The following is a 26136-nucleotide window of genomic DNA, read 5'->3' as shown; positions in this document are numbered from 1 at the left end:
ATGACCTGAACTGGAAGGAAATACTACAGCAGTTACACTGGAGTCTCTTACAAACTTTGTTTTCTTGCCCAGAATTTCTTTTTCAGCACCACCACTCCAAAAATGACAGGTGCTAGTGTTTTATTGGGTCTTTAAACTTAAACCTGCAATCCCTTCATATTAGTAACAACATAAAAAAGTCAAGACAATCTCTAACCTGTCACCAGGAACTAATTTTCAGTAAAAAAATTGCACCATGAGTTTCTGCTGGTTTACTGTGTTTCCCCCATCGGAGATGAACATTGAAGCTGAAAGTTCATGTGCTGCAGCAGTGAACTACAGGACAGGTGTGAGCTGCATCACATTTTTAAACAAGCAGCATCCTTACTTTAGTGCATCTGCCTCATACTTGTGTACCACTTAAATGCTCCTGTACCAAGGTACACCAGCTGAGTGTGTGGTCCCAGGACTTCAGTTTGCAGGTAGGAGTTGACTGAAAAAAACTCACCCTCTAAATGTGAACCCAAACCCACTTTTAAATCCCTCTCTGAGAGTGCCCTATGAGCTTAGGAAGATTGTACTTCAAATACCTTCTTGCCCTCTCCTATAATCTCAGAAGTTATTTTGTTTGGATGAAAATTGAGATCTTGTATTTCTTACTGTTCAATTATTAAGGCACAGCGACAGTCAGATTCATCTGAAAGGCTCAGCAATTTTTAAATGATCTCATGTATCATAATTCATAATGGAAAATCAGGTACAAATAGCATGAGGTGCTTTCTAGTTCCCCTCTAATGGAAATAAAATGAATCCCTGGTAATGCGTGACCCTACTTGCTTTTGTGGTCACCCATTTTACTTTTTAGTGTTCTCTTTAGTAGTCTCGAGAGAAAAGAGCAAATGCAAAGCTTTTATCTGAAGATGCTTCTCAAAACAATAGGTCTGTGCTTCTGCTATAAAATCTATTTTTATTATTCTCATAAACAAATATTATTGATCACAAAGACCTTGCTATTATCCCACTAAGAAAAACTTACTTGCACTGACAGTCCAAAGACAAAATTATTGGAATTTATGCAGCACAAATAATTAATCCTGGCTCTGCTAATAGAAGGTTATTTCATGTAGCTGTTTAAGTAGCGTAAGTAGCTGTTTAAGTAGCTGTTTATTATTTAGTATTGAATTTTTTATTCTAAATTTAACTTTATTATTTTTTTTATTATTTTTTATTTAGTATTTATTTAGGTAAACCAGAACATTACCATTACATCACCCCTTGTCTGTGCAACACTGCTAGACTAACACTAGAGAAAATTTTTTTCAAACATATGTTTTCAACATAAACAAGGAAACCTGGCCAAATGTCTTATGTCAATACAGCGATTTATTTCCACCAGCATAATAATTGCTGTACACAGACATTTATTTTTGACTAACTAAGGTTGAGTTTTGGCATTCCCTGCTCACACTCCGACATATGTATGCCATTAATGTCCAGAAGAGCTTATGCAATCCACAGTTATACTGAATGAGGAAAAAATGCTTTAGTTATGACCATTAGCTGATTTAATTCAGACATACATGTTTAAAGACTACATTTTTTTTTACTGATTGTTGTGAAAGACATATCTGTTGTGTCTTTGTGATGGTCACCGCAATTAAAGAGTGGCCATATATATAATGCTAACATTATCTGCAGCTCTACCTATAGCCTGTTAAAGAGTAGCAATAAAAAATTCTGCAATAGCTAAAAAGATTTGGCCTGGGTAAAGATGCCTGTGCCAAAGGAGTAACATGACCTTCTTGATATCAGAGCTGAAACAGCATATTCCTAAAAACGCTGATTACTGTGGATGCACAAAATATTCCAATGTAAATGAAGAAAAAAACAACCTAGTTTTTCACCAGCCATCAAACTGTTCAACAGTTTAAAAATATTCAGAAATATTAAGCTTTTTTTATTTGTCTCAGACTGTTGAATAAAAATTCGCTTATTTAAATCAGTTCTAATTAACACACATTCTAATTACAACTATGGGGTGCAACAGCAAAACCTCCAACCACTTCTAATTTAAAACATAGCTGAGCAATATAATTTTGCTACCACTGTGAGAAAGAAGGAAAAGCTGAAGAGGAAAAGTCTTATTGTTATTGCACTTCTTTCAATTTATTCTTTTGCATTTACTGAAAAACGTAATGTGTATGCCCTAAATGAGCGAGTTTGCTAGAAACTAACACACAGCATCATCAACTTCCCCCTTAAATGCAGGAGAACCTTTAAGAAGTGGATTTGACGCTGACTGTGTCAGACCCATAGCTGGGTTACACAGCAGAAAGTATTTACAAGATAGAGACTGACTGATTTTTACAGGCAGGAGTTCATTTCTTTGTGCTAGAGAATATCCAAATCACGCTAAACACCTTGGACAGTATAATTAGTGTACCAAGAAACCTCACCTGTGTACTTTACCATCTTCTCCTGTAAACAGGACCAAAGGGAGGAAGGGAATGCTTCGGAAACAAAATAAGGATGCTGATACCCCCTTTTCTTTTTCTTCCCAGCAGAAGGGGAGAGCAGCAGCTCAGAACATGCACCACTGGCTACGCAACACCCACAGGACACACCAAAACCTCTTGCACAGCACTTTCTCTAAGCCCTGAGTTTGTAAGACAGGCTTTTCTGGCTGCTACTGAACTGAATGTCACTGTTCCCCTCACCAAGCGCCTGCAAGTAGGCAGCAAATGTGGCACTGGCATGTATGTGCCAAGAAAGGAAAGAAGTGCCTTGGAACAAAAAGTTCCCCAGTGGCTCCCATTTCGTTGAAGTGCAAGAAGACAGCAAGTCCCTGAAGCATACCACCACCTGGAGTTCCTGCCAGGACATGCAGGCTTTGCACCAGCTTGTCTCTGGTGCAAAGTAAGTCTCTGCCTTCAAGGCTCAATTGTACCTGTGGCTTTCAAGACAGACAACTGCACAGTGGTTTGGCTAGGAATTTTCCAGCTATTTATGATGATACTATATCCAAGGGAAAGACAAGAAAGTGGAATTATAATCTTTACCCAAGACAATGGAAGACCTTACTTATACTTAGCTCTTTTCAAAATGTGCTGATGATACCAACACTAAATCTAATGTGCTATGACATAAGGAAAATTCTAACCCTTGCAGCTTAAAAATCCTTTATTAAGATCTGAGACAATATCCTAGAATATTAAACAGATAACACTAAAGCCTTCTGAAATTTTCATTTGCAAAGCTCTCAGCTGAGGGTAGACAAGAAAGCAAACTTACACATTAAAGACTGAGTGATATCCTAATCTTCCAACTCTGTTTAATACAATGTCCCAGAGGTTGTATGAAGGTCATGCTAGATCCTGCTTTGCCACAGGTCAAAAATTACAACAGGACAAAGTAAAAATCTGTCCTCTATCAGTTACAAATACTGTAACAGTAATAATGGAAGTGAGCCAAGCATTACAAGGAAGAACAGGTAAAAAAGAAAACAAGGTATAGAGACAGGCAAAGAAAAACACCTTAAGAAAATGAAGGGAAAACCAGGAAGAGAAGGAAGAGCATGTTTCAGAATTGCCCTTGAAAATGTTCTAACTTCACACAGGATCAAATGCAACTCATGTCCTTCTCTATTGACAGATGACAACAGGGGCCTTCAAAAGTGCAGAGACTTAAAGAAAACATTCCAAGTGAAAAGCAAATTTCTGAGCTAAATGTCACTGTCTATAGTGAACAGAATGACAGAAGTTTATAAAAAACTGTGGTTGTATCTGAAAAGAGAGACTGAAGACGTGTGCTATTGCACTGTGAGGAACCCGCCAAGACTGTGGATGATCTCAGAGCAATTGTATGGCATCAAAACATGAATGAAACTGAGGAGACTGTAGTCTCCTCTACACAAAAATACCAAGGTTTTGTTATCTAAGTCAGTGTAAAACCTTAAGGTTTTATATGATCCAATACTTATGTGCCATGGGAGATAAAATAACAGATGACTACATGAAAGATGAAAAAACAAGGACCTCTCTTCCAGATAAGTTACATTATTAGAAACAGTTAACACTCTCTGACACCAAATCCACCCATTCTTTAAGGTTTTGTCCCCATTTGGGTGGGATCCATCCTTGTTTTACAGGCACTTGGACACAGCCACACTGTGTGATGGGTCTTCCTGCAACTCTCTTCAAAGCATGATTAAAACCAAACAGGAGCATCGGAGTCTGGCCTGACAAAAGCCGTCTCCAGCTGATGTGAAGCAGCAATTTTCTTCACAGCAAATGATTTCATGAATCAGCCAGCAGGGAGTGACAATATTCTGCTGCCAATGACGAAGTGTATAACCTTTGGGTTGTAATTTTCACCAGCTTAATAGGAGTCCAATGCAAACATGATCATATTTTTCACTCTGCTGTTAACAGAGATGCTAATCTGGCTCTCAGGGTTTTTTTGGTTTGGTTTGGTTTTTTTAATTTCTTTTTGCCAGCTTTATTGCTTACAATGTAGCATTTCCCTAGAGACAGGCAACAGTGTCTACTCCATGTTGTTAATAAAACTTGAAGACAACACAGTAGAGTAAAAAAATTAAAGGGCAACAACTTCCCTAGTTTGAGGAATGTAGCAAACCTAGTGAGACACCATGGCTCTCTTCTGCCATGAGAAGGCCAGCTCAGTACTCAACTTTGCAACCTGTTGAGAGACAGACTGAAGGGAGAGGGATTCTTTTAGAATGTTTTCTGGTACAGGTCCAGAGATGGAAGAGAAATCCTGCAGTCCTAAGGATGGTCAGAAGAGGAACAATGAAGTTCAAATGAAGGTACAGACTAAGTAACAAAAGCATGAGTACTACCCAAATATTTAAATATTCTCCTATACTTCAGCTAGGATCTGCATACAAACAAAATGTCCACATAATGAACAACAAACAGTTAAATTGCTGCCATTAAGCCACATTTGTTATTCCTATGCAGTACAGTTCCTCTTCTTGGGCTGTTACCAGAGGGGAAGCCAGAGCCTCAGGCTCTAAAACAGCTTTGAATTGAGAAGGATGAACTTCTAATACTGGAGATAAGATACCAGTGACATGGCGACTCCATGCCAAGGGTGGAGGAAGCTTTACTGAATAGGCCAGCATGGACTTGCTGGTGGAGCAGGAGGTGAAAAATGTAAGATTTCTTTGTCTCTGCCTCTGTCTGAGGTGCCCAGATAACTGAACTACTTGGTCATGTGCCATGTATTTAATGTGCAGCTAGCAAACTGTGCATTCAGTAGGACAGTCATATGAGGTTTCCTGGAAAAATACCTGTCAGCTACATGGTATGTGCACAAGATTTTTAACTACCCTGGACAGAATGTGTTTCCTGGACAGAACTACAAATATGTGATACTGGATGCAATCATGGTGACCCAGGGCTCAGCCCAGCCTGTTTGCACCAGACTGCTTTTGCCTCTGGATAAGCAAAGATGAAAGTGCAATGGGGCAAAAGCTTTTGCTTTTAGGGTGCCTTTATGCCAAGCCAGAATAACATTGCTCCAAGAGGAATTTCTTTACAATACTAGAAGAAAAATAGTTATTTCAAATGGTCAGCTTGGACAAAACTAGCTTGCTTTATTATCTGCCTTTACTGTGTTTATGTAGCATATAAAATGAACACAGAGTTATTCAAGGTTTAATCCTGTATCTCTTATTGCCACTTTATAATTCCATTGTAGGAGTGTCTTCTCATACTAAGTAACTATTTGTATTTACATAATGCAAAATGTACTAGTGTTGCAAGATTAGGGTATGAGCATGCTTATGTAGTTCTCAAGCTTTGTCATGGCATACTCCTTCTAGGCAACTTCTGCTGCCACGTTTTGTATACTTAATAAGGTGGGGGGGTTTATGGTGCTTATCACAAACTTTTGCAAACACCTCATAAGCACTAATGAATTCATTCTCTCAGTAGGTAATGCAGTATTTTCTTTTGTTTCACAAAGAGATGAGCTGCAGTATGGGAATAATGCAAGTTGTTCAGTGTTACACAGTCATAGAATACAGATCTCCTGCGGTTCTGTGCAGTATCTATTCACAAGATAACCCATCTCAAAGAGCTCTGACTAGGGCCCTATTTTCTCACCCTCATTTCCCACTTTATTTTAGGGAAGATCTCTTTTACCACTCAGTTTGCAATGTCACCATCAACTCACTAAAATGCTTCATTAGAAGATAGCTTGACCTACACTGCTCATGAAAACTGAGGTTGTAATCATAATAAAGACTGGATGCCATTATAGGTGTACATACGTACATTTCTCTGTGTCTCTGCACATACATGTTTACATATACATATTTCTATATGTGCATGTTACCACATATCTGTGGAAAATTATCCAATACAGAACATCAGAACAGTCAAAAGTGCAGTTATCTAAAGCTTCAGACCCATACTATTTACTGCAATATTTATCTATTCCAAGCTCACACTACTATATCCCTAGAGGGCAATGTCACCTAATACGTTGTGCTTATGTTCCTATCATTGCCATTTAAAGCTAAACATGATGCTACTTCAAAGACAGGCAGAAATAAGCCTGTTTTTAATAAAATTTAATTTAGCTAAATATAAAATTGTCCCTGTTTACTTTCAAAAAGTTTTGCAGTCTGATTTCAAGAACAGCAAAGTAGAGTTGATTATTCAAAATACCTTTGCAAACCTCTGTGATTTTCTTACCAAGCCCCTACATCGAACAGTCTTAGGCATAATTAATGAGACAGTTGAAGACATAGGTCTTAGAGAAGTCTGAATGTCTGCACAAGATCAACTTTAAGAGAAAAGAGAGGGGTCATTTTCTTCCCTGAATTTATTGCCTTGCTGCTTTGTAAGCAATATTTTCAGTAAAGCCTAATTTCCTGTTGGCAAGGCCCACGTCCATCTCCTGGTCTCAGTCCACATTTACTTTCAACATTAGTCAGTTTGCATATTCTGGCTCTGACAACTTTGGTGAGTGTGATCTCAATGGTCTTCTCTCCTCTGTCCTCCTCCTCTAATTTCAACAACAAAGTGCTACCTCTGAACAGAAGATGATATTTGGCAGTGGTTTCTCAGCAAAGCTGCTAAAAGAGTGACTGCAAGGGAAGTTGTGACTGTTCAACATCTTTTAAAATCATAATAATGCCATGAAATTGCTTTATTGATAGATCTAGCAGCATGGTTTTAGCCCCTGAAATATAAAGAGACTTCTGTTGTTTGCTTCCTTTTTGTTTTAAATGATTGATAATTATTTCACAAATGTCTTCCCCTGACATTTGATTTGCTAGATAATACATAAACATACAGTTTCTAATGAGTTTTCTGGCCTTTTAACCTAATTTATTTTCTCATTACTTTTCATTTCCAAACCTGATATAAAATGTATTTTCCAGAAAATTTTTGCATGATCTGAAGCTCCCTCACTTTAATAATGTACAGAATGATATTTTAAAACAACAACGAAGCCAAGATCAGTGACAGCAGAGAAGCAAATTCAACACATATTTTGAATTTTTTCATGCTGAACTGCTTCACACCCACTCTCTCCACGATGGTTCCAAAATTAGGTAGGAAACTAATATAATTATTTTGTGCATGTGAACCTTAAAGAAAAATCTGACACAAGAAAGCGGTTGACTGAGAGCAAAACAAGCCAGCGTAAGAATACATATATTATTCTGTCAAATTTTGGCTGGCATTGTTACTGTATTGCAAGAATTTATTAGCTAATGAATGATTAGTTAGATCATGAAGATGACCATTAAGAAAAATTACATCCTTTACATTTTTATAACACAGAGAAAGGAAATATGTTGAAGTCGGTGGGACCATGTGATTATTGGTCTTATAGTACTCTACATCCATCCACCACTCCATTCATAAATGCATGAAAATGCAGGTGAGCTTTCTAAAGAAAAACTACTTAAAAGTTGAAAGGATGAATGCTTTTTCTTTTTCTTTTTTTTTTTTCTTTTTTTTTTTTTTAACAGATTCCTACATGATTAGGAATAGGACATAATTTTTTTTTTTTTCCAGTGAAGACCCTCAGTATGCAATCTGTGTATCATCACTCTTTAGATAAAGGCCCACTGTGATTTGCTAGCACTACGTCAAATAAATTAAGCATGTTTTTTGCATTGCTACATTATTCATAGCATTGCTCCCATGCTCTATGGCTCAGAACAGAAATTGTCTCTGAAAGAAAAATCTAATGAGAACACATCAAATCTGCTATTCAACCTATTTTTCTGTTCTAAAGTCTCTCTTTTTTGAAGGTGTGGCTATGTTTAAAAAGGATAACACAATAATAACCTTCAAGCAACAATACCTGTATTGTAAAATTGCCATTTATTCAGATGTCCTTTCCAGTGTGGCTTAAAGAAATAACCTGACATGCTAACAGGTTTCTATTTAAACAAAAAAAGTAAAAAGAGAAGTCCTTAAGAAATAGCCTCTAAAAAACATGGGTTTTACTTTCCTTCTTGAATTCCACTGACAAAAGTAATGAGTGAGGTGACAGGAAACTTGATATTAATTCTGCAAGTTCTAACTAGATGTGCAGGAGATCTAAGCCTAAGGAACAGAGCTCGAATGCAGAGCAAATAGGCAATTATTTTGAGCAGAAGAATTCTGTGCCTGATGATGACTTGCCTGTCTCCGTTCTCCGGCATCGGTTCTACAGAGACTGTAATCTCCTATATTGATGCCTATATTCAATCTTAATGTCTGATATTGAGTGATGGGAAGCTGCAGGGATTCTTGCAAGATTCATCGTTAATGGGTTTAACTCAATTGGCATGTCTGCCCGAGATATTTCATAAATACATAACCTACACTATGTGTTCAGAATAATTACTTAGAACCATGCAGAGCACTCATCTCAACATGGCACTTCTGTTCTACAATTTTTGCCACCTCTGCTTTACCTTTAGCCACTCATCTTTTAAAAATAATAAATGCTGGTAAGAGGATATGGAATGATTTCCTCCACTTTTCCATGCACTCACATGCACTCAAGCAGTTCCTGCAATTTCAGCTTCTGAAGAAATCCAGCTCTCAATCCAGCCATGTGCTGGGATGGCTACAGTTCTCCTTCCCTACTGTCTGTGGGGTCTGTTCTGTACTGCTGCAGACTATACTCAGAAAAGGAAACTGCTCATCAGAAAAAAAAACTAAAGCTTTTGCATGAACAAATTTTGAGGAAGAAAAGAGAATTCTGATTCAAATGTGGTTTGCAAGTAGCTTAAAGTTTATCCAGCTGTTTTTTTCCATTATTAATCTTGGTCCTCTCTTTTCCAAATCCAACATCCTCTATCTTTGTTAGCATATAATAGGAGATTTATTTGTCTGTAAGATCTCTCCCTACCTAGTGCAATTGTTACAGTTTCTGACCCATTTGAACACTACCATTCACAGTGGGCTGCATTCATTTATATAAATGGACTTTCATGAAAAGGATATCAATGATCCAACTAGTAGAAACATTCTTGGCATTTGCCTCTCTTGCATTATTGTAATAAAGAGGAAAATTACATAGGGTCCACCCCAGGGAAGGGTATTGCAATTTACTGTGCAGGTGTCTGACAGATGATTCAGGCACGGTGTCACCATGCATGGCTCCTTCCTCTAAACCTACCTTCTGTTTTTCTGCAGTCTTTCCAGTTACTTCAACATTAAGGAGGTATACTGAAAAATATATATACTCAGGCGTACAGGAATAGTACATGATGCAAAGCGCTGCCACTCAGACTATGAGAGAGTCCCATGGGTTTATTCAGTTTGCTAATAGCAACCATGCTGCAAAATCACTACAATGTAATCTTCATTTTGAATTCCACACATGGACTGGAATCACAATGAATAAAAATTATTTTCTGAAAGCTAGATCTCATCAGATTTTCATATAAGAGTTTATGTGGCTTTTCTGGAGATCAATATGAGCATGCAAACATTGGCCCCAGAAACTAAATAAGGTAAGGCTGACAAGCAAGAAGCCAGCAAGGTTAAACATGGAAAATCACACGATTTCAGTTTTAAAATCAGATTGACAATGTGTTGTGCTTGTTTTTAATAGTCATGCCTGGTTAATTCCTTGCAATTAGTAGTTGTTGAAAGCTTAGTTAGAATAAAAAAAAAAAAAATCATATTACAAAGTAATTTAACAATGGTTATTACCACTTAAGTCTTTCAGACATGCAATTATGCAAATCCACCAAGCACAATTCTGACTATATTTTATTTACTTGGTTGAAATCACTGATAAAAGAATGAATTTACATAATGGCATCTGCTACTCCACTTACAATTTGTATTTCAACAATAATGTGTGTATAAGGTAACTTGTACAACAGTTTCTCTATTCCTCATCTCAAACAGTTGGCATCTCAATTTTTAACTCCTTGTTGAGTAAGCATGCAAATACAGGACTTGAGAATAAGCAAGAAATCAAAAATAGAGTTCAGAATATTTTGCTAGTACTGGTCTAATTTCCAAAGCATATGCTTTCTGAAATGTGCATACTTCATTTTAGATATAGCCAAAATATATATGCAGAGCTAGCATTTGAGCTAGCACTGCTTCTGCACAGCTTCCCATTTTTGGAGTACCATGAAAGTGCATATGTTTTACAAAACTCAAAGCATAAAACCAAAAATATTCAGCTCAAAACTCTCTGCTGACTCCCTCCTCCAGTTCTCCTGAGTGAGGTATTTGAAGACTCTGGGCTCTTCAGTACTTTATAACATGGCAAAGTTAACAAAAGGCTATGTTATCCTTATAACATTGTGCTCTAACACTCAAGAAATCAAAAGTAAAAATCTTGACTAAAAACGTCTTAATGTTTCAATAACTCTATGATTCCACTCACAGAATAATGCAAAGAAAAACAAGTACAAAAAAAACCCCACCAACTGTAAAGGCATAAATGGACCTTTTCATTCCTACAATACTGTGGCATACTGGCCTGAACATCCAATCATCACCCTTGCCATTATTATGGGTTTGAATTGCAGGAATGCAAGCGAGTCTATTTTACTAGGTTTCCTACAAGCAATGAACAAAGCATCTACTGCTGAAGTGCAAAACTAAAAACAACAGAAACATAAACTCTTCTTTACACACAAAAATTGCAACTCGTCAGTTTTCTAGTAGTAGATAGAGACTTCACAAATAGAGTTTAAGGATGGCCCAGGAGAACTGTGATAAGGACCTACAGATGCCTTCACATTCTACGTACATAGAACCCAGAAAAAGGAAAATAATGGACATTTTAGAGAAGAGATGGACCAAGAAATAGATGTTGCAGCCCAAATGAAAGTTAGTGCAAACTCACTTTCAGGACCATTGAAAACCAATGAGATTTCATTGCTTGATCATAATGCAGGAACTTCTTGTGATTTTCATTCAGGAGAAAAATGCTATGAAATTACATCCCTTTGAACAGCAAACAAAATACTTTGGAATAACATACTGTACTTTTGTCAGGTTCCAAGTTTCTGGTTGTTTTCAAATTTTTATCCTTGTTCTCAGTTTTCTTTGTTATTTCAACTTATAAGTTTCCTTCTCAATTTTAAATGGGAAAAAATCAGCACTTCGTTTAGAGGCTGTGAATACTTTCAGAGTTATGTAATGCGTGCCCTTGACTAGAGACATCTAACTTTGACTCCAGCTTTTCCTCCTTTGAGTGACAAAATGAAAATTAGATCAAAGAAGCTGAAGTTCAGCACTGTTGATGTTGACACTTTCCTTGTGAATCCTGTTCCTCACCATTTTTACCTAAGATATTTCTTTTAGCTATTCTCAGTGTTTTCATTAAAACATTTCATTTTTATGTATCTGACACATATTGTGCTTTAGAGTTTCTTGGATACAAAAACATTGAAATTGTTTTTTAACCCACCATATGAAACAAAAAACCTTAAGTTATAGAGCATTTCACAAAATGGTTTTTCCATTTTTTGGAACTTTGAAACTCACTGTAACTTTAAACTTGGAAAAAGAATATCTGCTATTTCCCTTGTTTGTTTGGAAACAAAAAAGGCAAAGTATTGCATACGCATGCAAGGACTTAAATTTCACATCAATATATCCCACACCACCAACATTTAGAATGATTCGATGGTCAACTATACTTGTGGCACATCTGTGTAGTAAGGATCACAGAAATTATAAAAGACTCAGGAGGTGACTATACAATTATCACCAAAAGTGGTGGTAGCAATGCGTGTGTATTGCCTTGAAAAATACCAACATAATATCTATGCCATGAAGAGTACACAATCTAAATTAAGAAGACAATACAATGAGAAATGCATGCAGCCTTCAAATAGCACACTCGCACATAAATGAATTGGAAATAACACATATTGAATTATGAACATTTCTTGCTCTTTTTTGTTAACTTCTCTAAATTGACACCTTACCACACTGCAGCAAGACTGCTAAATTTGCAAAGATATTAACACCAAGAAATTCTATCTAGATGTTTATTTCTGCTTGTAGCATGCATTTTGTAACTGAGAGAGAATGATGAGGCTAAGCCAGATCCAGATTTCTCTGGGGACTATACAATTAATGTATTATCTGTTCAAAATAAGTAGTTAAAAATAATTTTCTTTACAAATGAGGCTGATATGTGCTCTTGTCTTTTGCATTTTAAGCAAAGCTGCTAAATACATTTTCAGTTTTCCTCTTAAATCATAGAATCATAGAATGGTTTGGGTTGGAAAGGACCTTAAGATCATCTGGTTCCAAACCCCCTGACATGGGCATGGACTCTTCTCACAAGATCACATTGCTCAAGGCCCCATCCAACCTGGCCTTGAACACTGCCAGGGACAGGGCATCAACAACTTTTCTGGGCAACCTGTGCCGGTGCCTCACCAACCTCACAGTACAGAATTTCTTGCTTATATCTAACCTAAATCTCCTCTGTCTAAGTTTGAACACATTACCCTTTGTTCTATCGCTGCATTCCCTGACGAAGAGTCCCTCTCTAGCATCCTTCAGATACTGGAAGGCTGCTATGAGGTCTCCATGCAGCCTTCTCTTCTCCAGGCTAAATAGCCCCAATTTTCTCAGCCTGTCTTCATAACGAAGGTGCTCCAGTCCTCTGATCATCCTTGTGGCGTCCTCTGGATTTGTTCCAACAGCTCATGTCCTTCTTATGCTGAGGACACCAGAATGCACACACTACTCTAGGTGGGGTCTCACAAAAGCAAGTAGAAGGAGTGACTTCCTTCGACCTGCTGGTCGAAATGAAGAAAACTTGCATTTTTAATGATAACCATGGATATTTCTTACCTTTTACTCCACCTTCCATAAGTGTGTTAACTCAGTACGCACTAATTTGACACTGGTAACAGTACGACAGCTGTGAATCAATCACTATTACCATTGCGGTGCATTATGACTCAGCCCAAGGTTTTTGTGTTCACTGCACAAAGTAAATAATGTTTATTGCTGAAAAACTACCAATCTCAAGCCAAGCATGTTGCATTATGACATATTTTATTATAACTTGTGATACTAGACTATGTATGGCATGCTCATCTGTACACTGGCTTTTTGAGGGAGAAGATGGGGGAGACTCATCTCTCTGCCAAAATGAACAGTAAAAGAGAGGAGCCATTACAGCGAAGTTCGTAATAAAAGATTGTGCCGTGCTATCCACAGTTCAAGTAATTTCTCGTATTCTACTGCCTTCAGTATTTAGCCTTAGCATTGAAGAAGTTACTTTTCTCTCTTGCTGACAGGTTAGCACTATCCAAACCACTTTTTAAGAGACTTGGAAAACTAATGCTGCTGTTCCCCTTGCTCTGTGTAATCATAACCAAATTTTTGTTGAAAAAAACCATACTTAGACTACCATCCCATTGTGAGGGTTCTCACTGTAGGTACAATGAGTTAGTTTTCTATTATGGGGAAAGCTTCTCAGGATGATATCTTTAAGTAACACCTAATGCTACAGAGATGAATGCTAACTTCTTCTGCCAGAATCTGCCCAAAAATAAACTAAGCAGGTTTCCCTAGGGAGAACTGTTATATTTTACACCTAGTAGTATTATGTTTTCTATAATGTTTATATACAAATTTGCTGTGTGAAAGCTCTGCTTAGGGTAGGCATTGTCTCTCTAGAGGCAGGGAAAATGCAGCAGAAGGAATTAAGCATACACAGAGCAAACAGTGGAACCACACTGGGAATAAAGATGCCCTTTGACATTAGCTCTGCGGTTGCAAAGGAAGATCCCCTCATGATACTGAACTTCTACTTTTGTGGGGGATCTGTTTCTCCTTAGAACAAATACGGGCATTACATACCTCTATATGCAAGCTGGTCCTCTTGACATTCCTCTATAATGGATAAGAGATAAAAGAACAGACATGTGACTTGGGATAACTAACTTTAGGACAAGGTGAAACACAAATTGCAAATGCCTATTTCTTTTTTGTTAACCGTGAGAAGAGATCAGGTGATGTAGTGGGATATAAGCTCTCACATTCAGCTTCTGGTGAACAGTCAGTCTCTTGAGCCTGAAGATTAGAATTGCCACTTTTAGAGATGCTTACCTAAATGCAGTGGGATTTGATCTTTTCTAATCTTTCTGGATGTCAACACTCTAAAGACAGCAATGTACTCGATACACTGATTATGTTAAAAATAGGTAGAAAATTTAAAAAAAGGGCAGTTAAATCATGAAATCAGCTATGAAAGTCAGTAATAGTGCTTTATATGTGGAACCTTGCTGATGACATGGCAGGAGTTGAAGTCATTGATTTATATCAATGCAAAGGGCACCTGTTGCTGCAAGTATTATGTCAAGTGGCTCTCCTGTAAACAGAATTCATTTTCCAAAGCTAAAAGGAAAATTAACCGTGATCTTGTACATCAGATGTTCGTGTTTGACTGTGTATGTGTGCATTTGAGAGTGCATATGTATATACAGGGATTAAAAGAACCCAACAACCTACATATGGTCCATCCAGAGAAGTAGCCACTTGATAGCATTAAGGTGGGATAAACAAAGATAACAAAAAAAATCTTTTATAAGTTCCAAACAGGTTTTTAGACCCAGCAGGCCTGATCCTGGTGTCTAACCAACACAACCAATTACCTTCAGCATGAGAGCTGAGACATGAACAAAGGTGAAGTGACCTATTTGAAAGCTGTCTTCACATGCTCCTGATGCATTCAGAAGCTTACTCTGACTTTACTTTCAATTAAAGGATTTAATTATTTTTTTTTTTTAATTAAATTTTCCAGGATATTTGAGCTATTACAGATAGCAGCACCCATTGAGACTCTTCTGTCATGACGGGGAGTACTGGCACCCAGCTGTCAGAAGAGGCAAGGGGAAAGTATAACTGTGCAATGCTTAACTGCTACAACTGCTGCATGTACAACAATCACTGTATGCAGTACACTCAACCAGGGAGCACTCCTTGGGGAAAAGGGTAAGCTGTCTTTTTGAATTGTGACTTGGGATGCCTTTTTACAATGACATTAGAGAACTAGTCCGCTTTGCTGTCAACAAGGGAATCTGAAGTTTACTTATCTTACCCTGAGTTTCCTGATATTTATGCAGTTGCCTTTCACAACACTGGTCATTGACCTCATGGTAGTTCACAAATTTATGCACAACAGACAGCAGGGTTTTAATAGGAAAAAGTGGCAGGGTTCTAAGTGATCAGCTTCTGTTTCTGCAATCTTTTCTGGTTTTTTTCTTTTTTTTCTGGAAAAGCTAAAAATCCTATTAAAATAATTTGGCTGGCTTTCACTCCCTTTTCGTAATCAGACTGGCTAGGAAGTACTTCTGGGTAGCTGAGAAATACCTGTCTTCCAGATTTTACTAGTAACAGCAATTAACACAGCAGGAAATATAAATATTTCTACCAAGCAAGTGATCATTGCAAGGCAACAACACTCTGTTGATCAGGGTGAAAAATTACTCAAATCTATGCAAGTTTCTACTCCCCAGCATTGGAAAAGAGAATAGGAGAAACATGCTTTTAACCTTTTTTTAATTATTTTTTTTTTTTTTAAAGAAAGAACAGCTAAATTCTTGATGGGAAAAAAACAAACAAAAAAAAATCCCCAAACTTTTTTTGTCAGAATGTGAAAATACATGAGAGATGTAATGTCTATTAGCTTCTATTTAGCGTCTTCCTCACACCAGGGAACTTTATAATAAGGAGCAGCTGAGGAGAAATCAGTATGGGCTTCCATGAATGTTCTGTATTTATAGGAGTGGCTTCTCTGATTGATTTGTTGGCAACATGAGATAAAAACAATTTAAATTAAAAAAAAAGCCTGATGAGAGATAAAGTCCATACAAGAGAAGAGTGGGAGACTAACACCAAATCAAGGAACAGCTCTTCTAACATTGCTTTATTAATGTTTTGTGTACACAGACAAGGACAATGGAAGGAGAATGGCTTCTCCCCTAAATCTGACTCACCAACGTAAGATATTCAGGTCAAAACATTTCAGGTATTGCAGAGCATGAGAGGAACTATTTGGCTGCAATAATAGGAGAGAACCATTTATTCTTCTCTAGTTTACTGACTAGACAGCCCTATTCTTATTTCTTTATGTTTATAATAATGTCTCTCTCCTTGCACTGCTGCAAAGCTAATCCTCCAAGCTTCCACACAGCACTACTGGAACAATGCAACACGATGCAGTAGCTGCAGGCCAATCCAGTACCTGATTCTACCTTCAGAATATAGTCCCCCCTCCAAAAAATATCTTTTAACTATTAAAATATACAAAGAATTCTGCTTTCCTCTTCCACATAGAATTTTACGCACTGTACTATATACATGTATGCTTCATGGCCACAGATACCTATCTCAGCAAATGTTGAACAGGGAGTCTACAGCTGAAGGCAGAAGAAGGGTACCTGGAACATGCAGAGAGGCATAGATGAATGAAGCTCTGAAATGGCATGAAACATAAATTAAACTGCACATAAATTCAGCTCAGTGCCACTATCCATGTAAAAAGCTAACTACAAGTTCTTGGTGGGCACTCTTCTGATGCATATTTTCTTTCCAGTCAGTGTTGTGCATTTCTTATCTGCACCACAGGTCTCTGCTGTATATCCTGACCGTGCCTACTGCACAGACATCCTGTTGAGATCAATAAAATTTATGCATAGAAGGGGCAGAGAATGAGCAACAGAGATCCCTGAGGAAGATAAGTCTTAACAATCAAGTTCAAGGAAGGTGAGTTTGCCTTCTGTGACAGGTAGAAGATTTATTTCAGGCTTTATACAATTCACTGGAAGCCAAAGAAAGCTCTGGGGCTTCACTTGTTGTCACTGCTTTTTGAAGAAACACTGAATTAATTGTATTTAGAGGCAGATCATGCAGCTTTGTACACTGTCCAACAAAGAGCAGCAACTAGATATAGAGGTCAGCATATAGATGCAATGAGGTGTAAAAATTCCAAATCGAGCTGGAGTCTCAAGCCTAATGTATGGCTGTGCACCTAGTCTGAAGTGCTTTTGGCAGAAAAGAATCAAGACATAACACTTAGGCTTAACAACAGGGTACTTACTCTTTTTTTTTGTCTCCTGGTGGTGGTTAAGTGGCAGAACAGAGCTGGTTATAATGCAAAGTGCTTTCATCCATGCAGGATTACACCCCTCTTCCTCCCGATTTCCATTTGTGTGCTCTCCATGATCGAGTGTATTTTCCCAGTACGTGACAGAATTAACAGGGAAACTGAGCTCTCATAAGGATTCATGCCTTATCATCACTGAGCCCATCCTAGTATTTCATACAGACTTCCCTGGATCACAGCTGCTATGAAACACAGCAAACTTTGAAGTAGGAGAACCTGAACATGAGCCGGCAGTGTGCACTTGCAGCTCAGAAAGCCAACTGTATCCTGGGCTGCATCAAAAGGAGCGTGACCAGCAGGTCGAAGGAGGTGATCCTGCCCCTCTACTCTGCTCTCATGATATCTCACTTGGAGTAGTGTGTGCAGTTCTGGTGTCCTCAACATAAAAAGGACATGGAACTGTTGGAACAAGTCCAGAGGAGGGCCACGAGGATGATCAGGGGACTGGAGCACCTCCTGTATGAAGATAGGCTGAGAAAGTTGGGGCTGTTCAGGCTGGAGAAGAGAAGGCTGCGTGGAGACCCCATAGCAGCCTTCCAGTATCTGAAGGGGGCCTTATAGGACGCTGAAGAGGGACTCTTCATCAGGAACTGAAGTGATAGGACAAGGGGGAATGTGTTCAAGCTTAGACAGGGAAGATTAAGGTTGGATATAAGTGAGGGTGGTGAGGCACTGGAAAAGGTTGCCCCAAAATATTGTTAATGCTCCATCCTTGGCAGTGTTTGAGACCAGGCTGAGGAGAGTCCTGGGCAACATGGTCTAGTGTGAGATGCCCCTGCCTGTGGCAGGGGGGTTGGAACTGGATGATCTTAAGGTCCTTTCCAACACAAACCATTCTATGATTCTGTGATTAGGCCATTGGCTGACAACATCACCAGAATGAAGAGTTTGCTTTAAAAATTATCTATTCATGTGATTCACTTTGTCTCAATGCTTTGCAGTTAGATAAATGCCTTTTTTCTTCATCTGAGTTAGTACATTCCAGTGTAACATCATAGTCCCTGCAGCTCATCCCCTGTAACTCACCACTGTAATCAAAATGTTAACATGAATGACCCAGAAAGCATGCAATCACTCAGTATCAACACAAAACTACCTCTGTCAGGCCACATGGGCTTACAAGGTACAAAAGAGCTTTTTACTGTGAAGGACAAATATTCTAGCAAATATATTCAGCTAAACATCCACCTACAAAAAAGCTCTTCATCACACAGCTCTGATCATATATGTATTACCAAACTAAAAAATAATATATCCTTGTATTTCACGTTCTGCAGAATGCTCCCACATAGTTAGTCCATTCCACTGGAGTGTATATCCACTCAGCTTTATTTTTTAACATAATTTTACGATTTAGCACTCCCCTTACATTTTTAAGTTAATAAAATAATTTTTTAACATAAACTTCTCCCTCCAGAATAAGGAATCACAGCCTGTTTTGTTCCTGATGAAGTACGCCAGCTGCTATCCACTACTGGGCCTTCTCTGTTACCAGTTCAGTTTCATCACAGGACACCAGTTTGCAGCTGTTTCAGCAGCCCACTAAATCCTAAGAAGAATCGTATGTTATTGCTAAACTGCTGAAACAACCAAACAATGAAAAGAAATGCATTTATACAGGTACTTTCAAGAACTTGTTTAGCTAGGCATAAGGCTTGTGCCATAATTCTACCCCACCCAGGTCACTAGCACAGCAACCAACACTTTGTCATCTGAGTGTATAATGCATGAAACATGGAAGCCTGGAACTCGCAGCAGGGAATGGCAGGGGCCAATTCCTCGTCTTATAAGCTGGAATATTAGGATATACTTCAGGAAAAAAATCAAGCTTCAAACCTTTTGTCAATCATCTGCATAGCAAAATGCATTATTGTGCACAGAGCAGAGACAGCTTTCCTCACTCACAGATGCCCACCTTGGCTGACGTATGCCCATAAGCAGTTATGGAGGATACAAGTATCTCCCATAAATGTGAACTTTCCATCCTGCACAGAAAGTGTGGAGTCATTAATCTTAATGATTCAGTCAACTCACGTGAGGATACATCTGGTCATGACTGCTAGGCAAACCTTGGGAGTTCCATTCCCAACTTTGGCAGTGCAATTTATTTACATATAGATGATGAAAAATCAGCTCAAAAAAGCAATACAAAGCAATAAATCACACATCTAGATATAGCTGTCTGCCACAAATAAAAACACCCCAATAAAAATAAGTGAAATACATTTTAAACAGAAATGCTCCAAAAAGCATAGGACCCAGACACACTAAAATCAGTTCTCACTAACAACAAGGTTTATAATTTATTTTGAGTAGAGATTAGGAGGATTACAAACACTTGTTCGGGTCTCAAATTTTTTTAAAAATTAATTTCAATTAATTTTAATTAAGGCCAAAGTTTACAAACCTGGAGATCCGGGTTTTCTTCCTGTCTAGGCCTTAGAGACTCACACTGGGAAGTTTTCACACTGAATACAGAGCAACTGTCTATGCAAAATATGCATTGGTCAAAATTTAGGAGCTTCAGGTGCTTACGCATTTCACAGACAGAGCAGGAGTCTTTGGAAGGCCAAATCAACTCATCTGAGAAGGATGCTGAGTACAAATGTATCAAGCAGCCTGACCCATCACCTCACTGTATCACATCACCTCACTGTAGTACAGAGTACTAGAGAAACTGGGATATTTTCCTCACAATACAGGAACTGAAGGAAGCAGAAATAATCAGTATTTGGAAAAACATTAGTTTAAATACTGAAAGAAACAAGATTATTTAATCTGTCGAGAGGACCTGACAGAGAAAAGAGGATCGCATCCCTGTGCCAGCCCTAAACATAGCCTTTGTATCCTCAGGCACAAGAGAAGAAAGAGGAAGCTGCAGTCATTGTTTGCAACTCTGTGGCACCATCAGCCACTGAACTCTCCCAAGCGCTGTGCCCAGAAATGGTCAGATTTTCATACAATTTAGCTCCACAAAATCATGTAGGTGAAGATTAGTTATTTTAAAATGTTCTGCTTTGAAAACACTCAGGTTGACATTTCAGACTGTATACTTCAAGGATCTGAAATTTTGGATATTTATGTTTGTGCTCACATGAAGCCTGAACTCTGAACAAAACATGCCTCAAATCTTTAGCAAGCATCATGGCAGCTCAAGCCATTAAAACTTGCCACTGATCACCTAGAGGAAGAGTAAATCCTTCAAAGTCATGTAAATTTTTCAAATTAAAGCACTGACTGCTTTTGCACGAGCTTTGTAGATATCTAAAATGTAATTTCTTTACACAGTATGGACAGGATCTTCAGGGATTTAGTGAAAGAAGCATGTGTGCATTCTGTTTTACTCTCTCTGCCAACCTTTCCCTCTGAACACATAATCAGGTCTAAAGGATGACTAAATAGGTAATGGAACAAGGCATAATGTCTTACTGAAAGATAAGAGGGCAAATACAAGTATTTAAACCTTTCTTCTAGCTCGTGATAGATAAAGCAAGCACCATTATGTACGATAGTCTTCATGTTACTTTAACTATCCTGTACACCTCCCATAAAGCTTTTGTATAAAATTCTTCCCTGCATACATAGAAATGAATCATATCACATTATAGCTGGCTATGCAGTCTTCCCTGACTACACTGTGTTTTAAATTGCAAAATCCATTTTTATTTTCTTTTTCATTTGTCACCTCACCACTGGAAGGAAGGTTTCCTGGAGCATATTCCAGTGCATGTCTGACAATATCAAGTCTGCCTTCGATATATTAGTATAAAAAATTGAGGATAAATGACTATACTTACTTGAGGTCAATGAACAAGTAGAGGAGACAGAAAGCCTACATGTTTCATTGTATCTTCTGCTACAAACCTTTGAAACATCTTGATGAGCATACAGATATAATAAATAAGCAGTTAGCAGCGGAATAACTAGTTTTTTAGCAGGGAAATAAGTAATTTTTTAGTATTTTGATAATTTTCAGATAATTTCATGAATACTTGGATAAACCTGATATGAATATGTCTTTTTTGTTATCCGCCATCTCACACTACTGCAATGCACTGCGCAGTGTTAACCTCTCCTTGTCCATATTGTAAGTCAGCCACTTGGGGATGAGACACTGATGGATTTTATCTCTGAGGCATTCTCATCTTTAATACTGAACTACTACATCATCCCAATCAATGTATACATTCACAACATGCTAAGGCAATAAAGCTTCAAAATGGTGCAAGCATAGTATAATCCTTTATGTCACGCTTTATGTGCTTGAAAAAAAGAGTGAAAAAGAAGAAAATACTTGTAAAACATGTATAAAGCAGAAACTTTGAGCATCTTCTGGGATACTAGGGTGGAATCCGTAAATATTTAACATTGCTACAAGCAGAGGGATTAACAGAGTAGAGCTTTTTGATCAATACTTGCAGCATCGTGTATTACGTCCAGCGGGACTGAACAGCAAAATGCTGTTTATTGACTAAAGTATGCTACACATCATTGAAGTCTAATACAAGTGGACATAAAATTCTCCCTTGATCAGGAATAAGCCACTGACCTGACTGTAGCCTGATCAACCATTTCTTGTACTGCAATAGCACTTGATGGTTCCCAGCCTCATTTTTCTGGGAGCTTCCCAAACCATAGACAAATCCAGACTCTGACATGAAGGGATTAAAATATTAGATAATTTAAGATGAAACTAAATAAAGATGGTGCGATGGAACAAATGGTACTACGAGCAGTGAGAGGGTAAAAAGCATAAAAACACTTGAGTTCATAGAGTAACTTAGTGTTCGATTAGTAGTTCTGAATAAGAAACATTTCTGTTTTATTTTTAGCTTATAAAAATAATAAGAAAGAGTTTTTCTAGCTTTTGTCTCAATTTCATTTTAAGCAGTGCCATGCAAGCCAAAAAGGAACAGCAAAGGGGAACACAGCAGCCAAACGTAAGTTGGTGCTTATTGCAGCAAACCAGGAACCACTCGACCAGACCAATGCCCAGTCTGCCCCAGACAGAGCTCTGTATCTGAGACATAAAAAGAAAGTTCAAGAAAGCAAAGAGTAGACATCTGTGAAATAAACAGCCTGTAAGAAAACATTATTTGCCTTGTCATTCTGAGTCTCTCAAGATATATTGCAGGATTCTCACACATTAATCTCACTGGAATACATATGAAATAACCTAGCACTACTTGGGGAAAATCAACCTGTGAACCTAACTCTGCTCTTTTATAGTCTACATGCTTCCAGCAGCTGAAAGGACTTGAAACAAATGGTTCCAGCCCCTCACACAAAACCCTGCTGCACATTTGACTGCAAAGTCAAAGCACAAAGAAGGAATTTCACATCAGTCATTCCTACCACTTTTGAAAATAGATGAATTTTTGCAGTCCACTGTCCTCAAAGTCAGCTCCCAACCTCCACCTTTTCTGTTGTTGTAACATGCAATGTTTGTTGTATCTACACAAAAAGCTTGGACTAGCTAACATAACAGACAAAACCCCATAATACAATATATTGTACATAATAATGTACATAATAATACAAATGCATTACTCTAAAACCCAGTAACATGCACCTGTACAGGGGCAACCCAGACAACAGACTTGAGTCCATATGAATCTATTTTTCTCCCAATGGTGAACATGGATGAACTAATCCCACAACAGTCTGCACCTGAAAATTGGCTCCTGAGGAGACCAAACTCTTCCAGTGTACACAAGCTTATCTGCCTCCAGACCCACAACCTTCCAGGGCTGAGCTCGTTTCCTATAGTTCATAAACTATATTTGACACTGCTGCATGCTGCTGAATCCAAGCCTATGCCACTTATTTGGAACTAGGTAATCTGAATAAAATGAAATAACTTTTGCTCGGAAGGGAACTCTCTCAATTTTCCCTTCACGGCTGCATTTTCTGTTACTCAATTTCAAGGAAGCCAAAGTGACTGAAGGCACCTGACCTAATTTATTTAAAGGGTTTATATATGGATTTCAATCTCTTCCTCACTGACTGACACTATTATATCCAGGAAGCAAAGAGGAACTTGCCATGTAAACTCTGAATAAACTTTTCCAGAAAGTGTATTTCAACTCGTATTTCTAAGGAGAAAAGGTGAGTCCAGTAGACAATCACTATATATTTCACTTTTAAATTTCATTTAGCATATAATTCTCATGAAGTTTCTAAGTGACAGATGACAATAGCTAAATGTGAAAGTCCAAAGAAACCAGGTAGACACAAACATATACTACCTTACATAAAATGTCATTTATTCCTCAAAGAATGATTTTTGAAGATAATTCCTTAAATTACAACTTTTTTTTCTTATCAAATATGGAACTCCTTTTTCTCTCAAGCATTCTGAGTTTTCTTCTGCAGTTATACGCTTTTTGTATGATTTGTCAAGTTATGATAATACTTTATGATTGTTTGTAACAAGCACACATAATCCTAAACACCTATGAGGGATTTCAGAGAACAAATTTCAGCAGTCACTGAAATAAGAATTCAATGATTTTAAAAGGTTGGCACCTCAAGCTACCAGACTGACTTGTTTTCTAGAGCTGATTTAAGAAACACAAACAACTCCACAATGCTAAAATAAATGAAACCAAACCAAACATTGCAGTTATGGAAAGTACTGATAGAGAAAAAGAAACCACAAAATGAATAAAATTTGAAAACCCCTTTACAGCACTGTAGCCAGCTCACAAGAACTCTAGAGCATCTGAGCAAATGACGGATATTCTCTTGGCTGATAACAGGACTGATGCACAGAACACATTGTGTATATAAATTATGTGAAGTGATGAGAAGAGGATGAAGAGAAGAGGATGTATGCACTTAAAAAGGAATAAAGACATCAAGAGTAAGAGAAAATATGCTGGAGGAAATGTCTAATGGCACTAAAGAGATGCCTCAGGCTCAAAGAGGCAGATGACACTGTATGCTGAGGTAGGTGGTTGAAGGCAGACCGCAGGTATACATTCAATATATAAAAAAACTAAGGTAAAAAAGAGAAGGAGTCATGTTAATGAACCTCCTTGCCATAAAATCCTTTCTCACTTTTCCTCCTTTTTAATGCAAACTGTATACATAAAAGCGTGTAAGGAATTTTAATGAGATGTACACTTTAAATGTATTAAAATGAATTATGCAGGAAACCAGCAGGAGAGCAACAGATGTACAGATTCAAGGGTGACATGCTTAGTTTCACTTGATGAATGTTTGTTTTGTTGTTTTGAAAAATTAATGTAATGAAATATTTAAAGTGAACAAGAAACTTTAAAATTGACTTGGGGAAAGGATTACTTCCTTACAAGGACAGGGGTTTATTAATTAAAAAAAGGCTGCTGGCATCTGAATCAGGAGTCTCTGACCAACTATTACATTACTCTAGGACTCTGTAAGACATTTTAGGAATGTCTTACAGACAGCATGTTTCCAAACCATTGTATAACACCTTTTACAGACCATGAAGCCAAAGTCTTCACTGCAAACTTACAGGATGGTGTTTGTAATTAAAAAGATGATGATATGATAATCTTCAAGAACTTCTGAAGGCTGACAGAAGACCATGGCTGTCCTTTGGTCCAAAAAAGATCTGGACCACTGCTTTTGCCTATACTACGTAAAGACTAATAAATCTTTAAACACAATTAACATTTAATCATCTTCCTTTCAGGTACTTCACCAAACGAAGGAATTAGAAAAATACAAGAATCCATCCATCTCATATTTCTGTTCTTGAAAGTGCCTGTTTTCTTATCTAGAGCATTATTTTCTGAGGTTTCTTTTAAGCAGCAGAACTTTGGGTGGTCTTTACCTTTGAAAACTACCTTCAGGTATATAAATTTGGGCATCAAAACCAAAGGGACATCTGAAAACTAAACAGGAGATTCTCCACCCAGGCTCTCCAGTTTTTATTGGCAAGAGCTATGAGGAAGTCACATATATATGCTTGATTCTCCACTGCAGCCTGTACAAGACAGAGAAAAAGCAAGTACTAAGCCTCTGATTCTCCAGCCTGAAGTCAAACCCCAGAGTTGTAAATAAAAGTGAGGTTCTAATGGCCAATGCAAAGTGATTGTGAACAAAGCAGCAAACAAATTATTAACCTTGCCCACAGCGAATCAGAACATTTTTATTATTTGCAAAGAGTAAGAATGTTCTTGAGAATATCCAGCCACTTCTCCATGAGAAAATTGTTCATGAAGCAAGTAAAGAAGAACAGAGGAGGTTCTGATGACATAACTTGCATGCTGAGCCTTTGAAACTATAACCTCGTGAGAAAGAACATGAATCAGAAGGATTCTTTGATTTTTCCTTAAAAAAAAAAAGAAAAAAAAAGAAAAATCACAACACAAAACCCTCTCATTGTCCAGTACTATGCTCTTTACCATTTAGAATGGCTGGTAGCCAAGAAATGCAAACTAACCACCTAGGAATGATGCAGCTGCAAGGTTGTTCTGCAAAAACAAGAGAGCTTTTTGTGGCCTAATAATGTTCCCTGAC

At 37.8% G+C, this 26136-nt stretch overlaps 1 protein-coding gene across 3 annotated transcripts in view; it reads right to left on the bottom strand.

Annotated features, from left to right (window-relative positions):
* Window positions 1-26136, bottom strand: part of RBMS3 (RNA binding motif single stranded interacting protein 3) — a gene marked incomplete at both ends in the record, with an annotated part of 444014 nt that overhangs the window by 86811 nt on the left and 331067 nt on the right. The window lies entirely within an intron of this gene.

This window comes from Psittacula echo (assembly GCF_963264785.1).
Source record: "Psittacula echo genome assembly, chromosome: 2".
In the NCBI taxonomy this organism is placed as follows: Eukaryota; Metazoa; Chordata; class Aves; order Psittaciformes; family Psittacidae; genus Psittacula; species Psittacula echo.
This window is presented reverse-complemented; position numbering and strand designations above follow the sequence as displayed.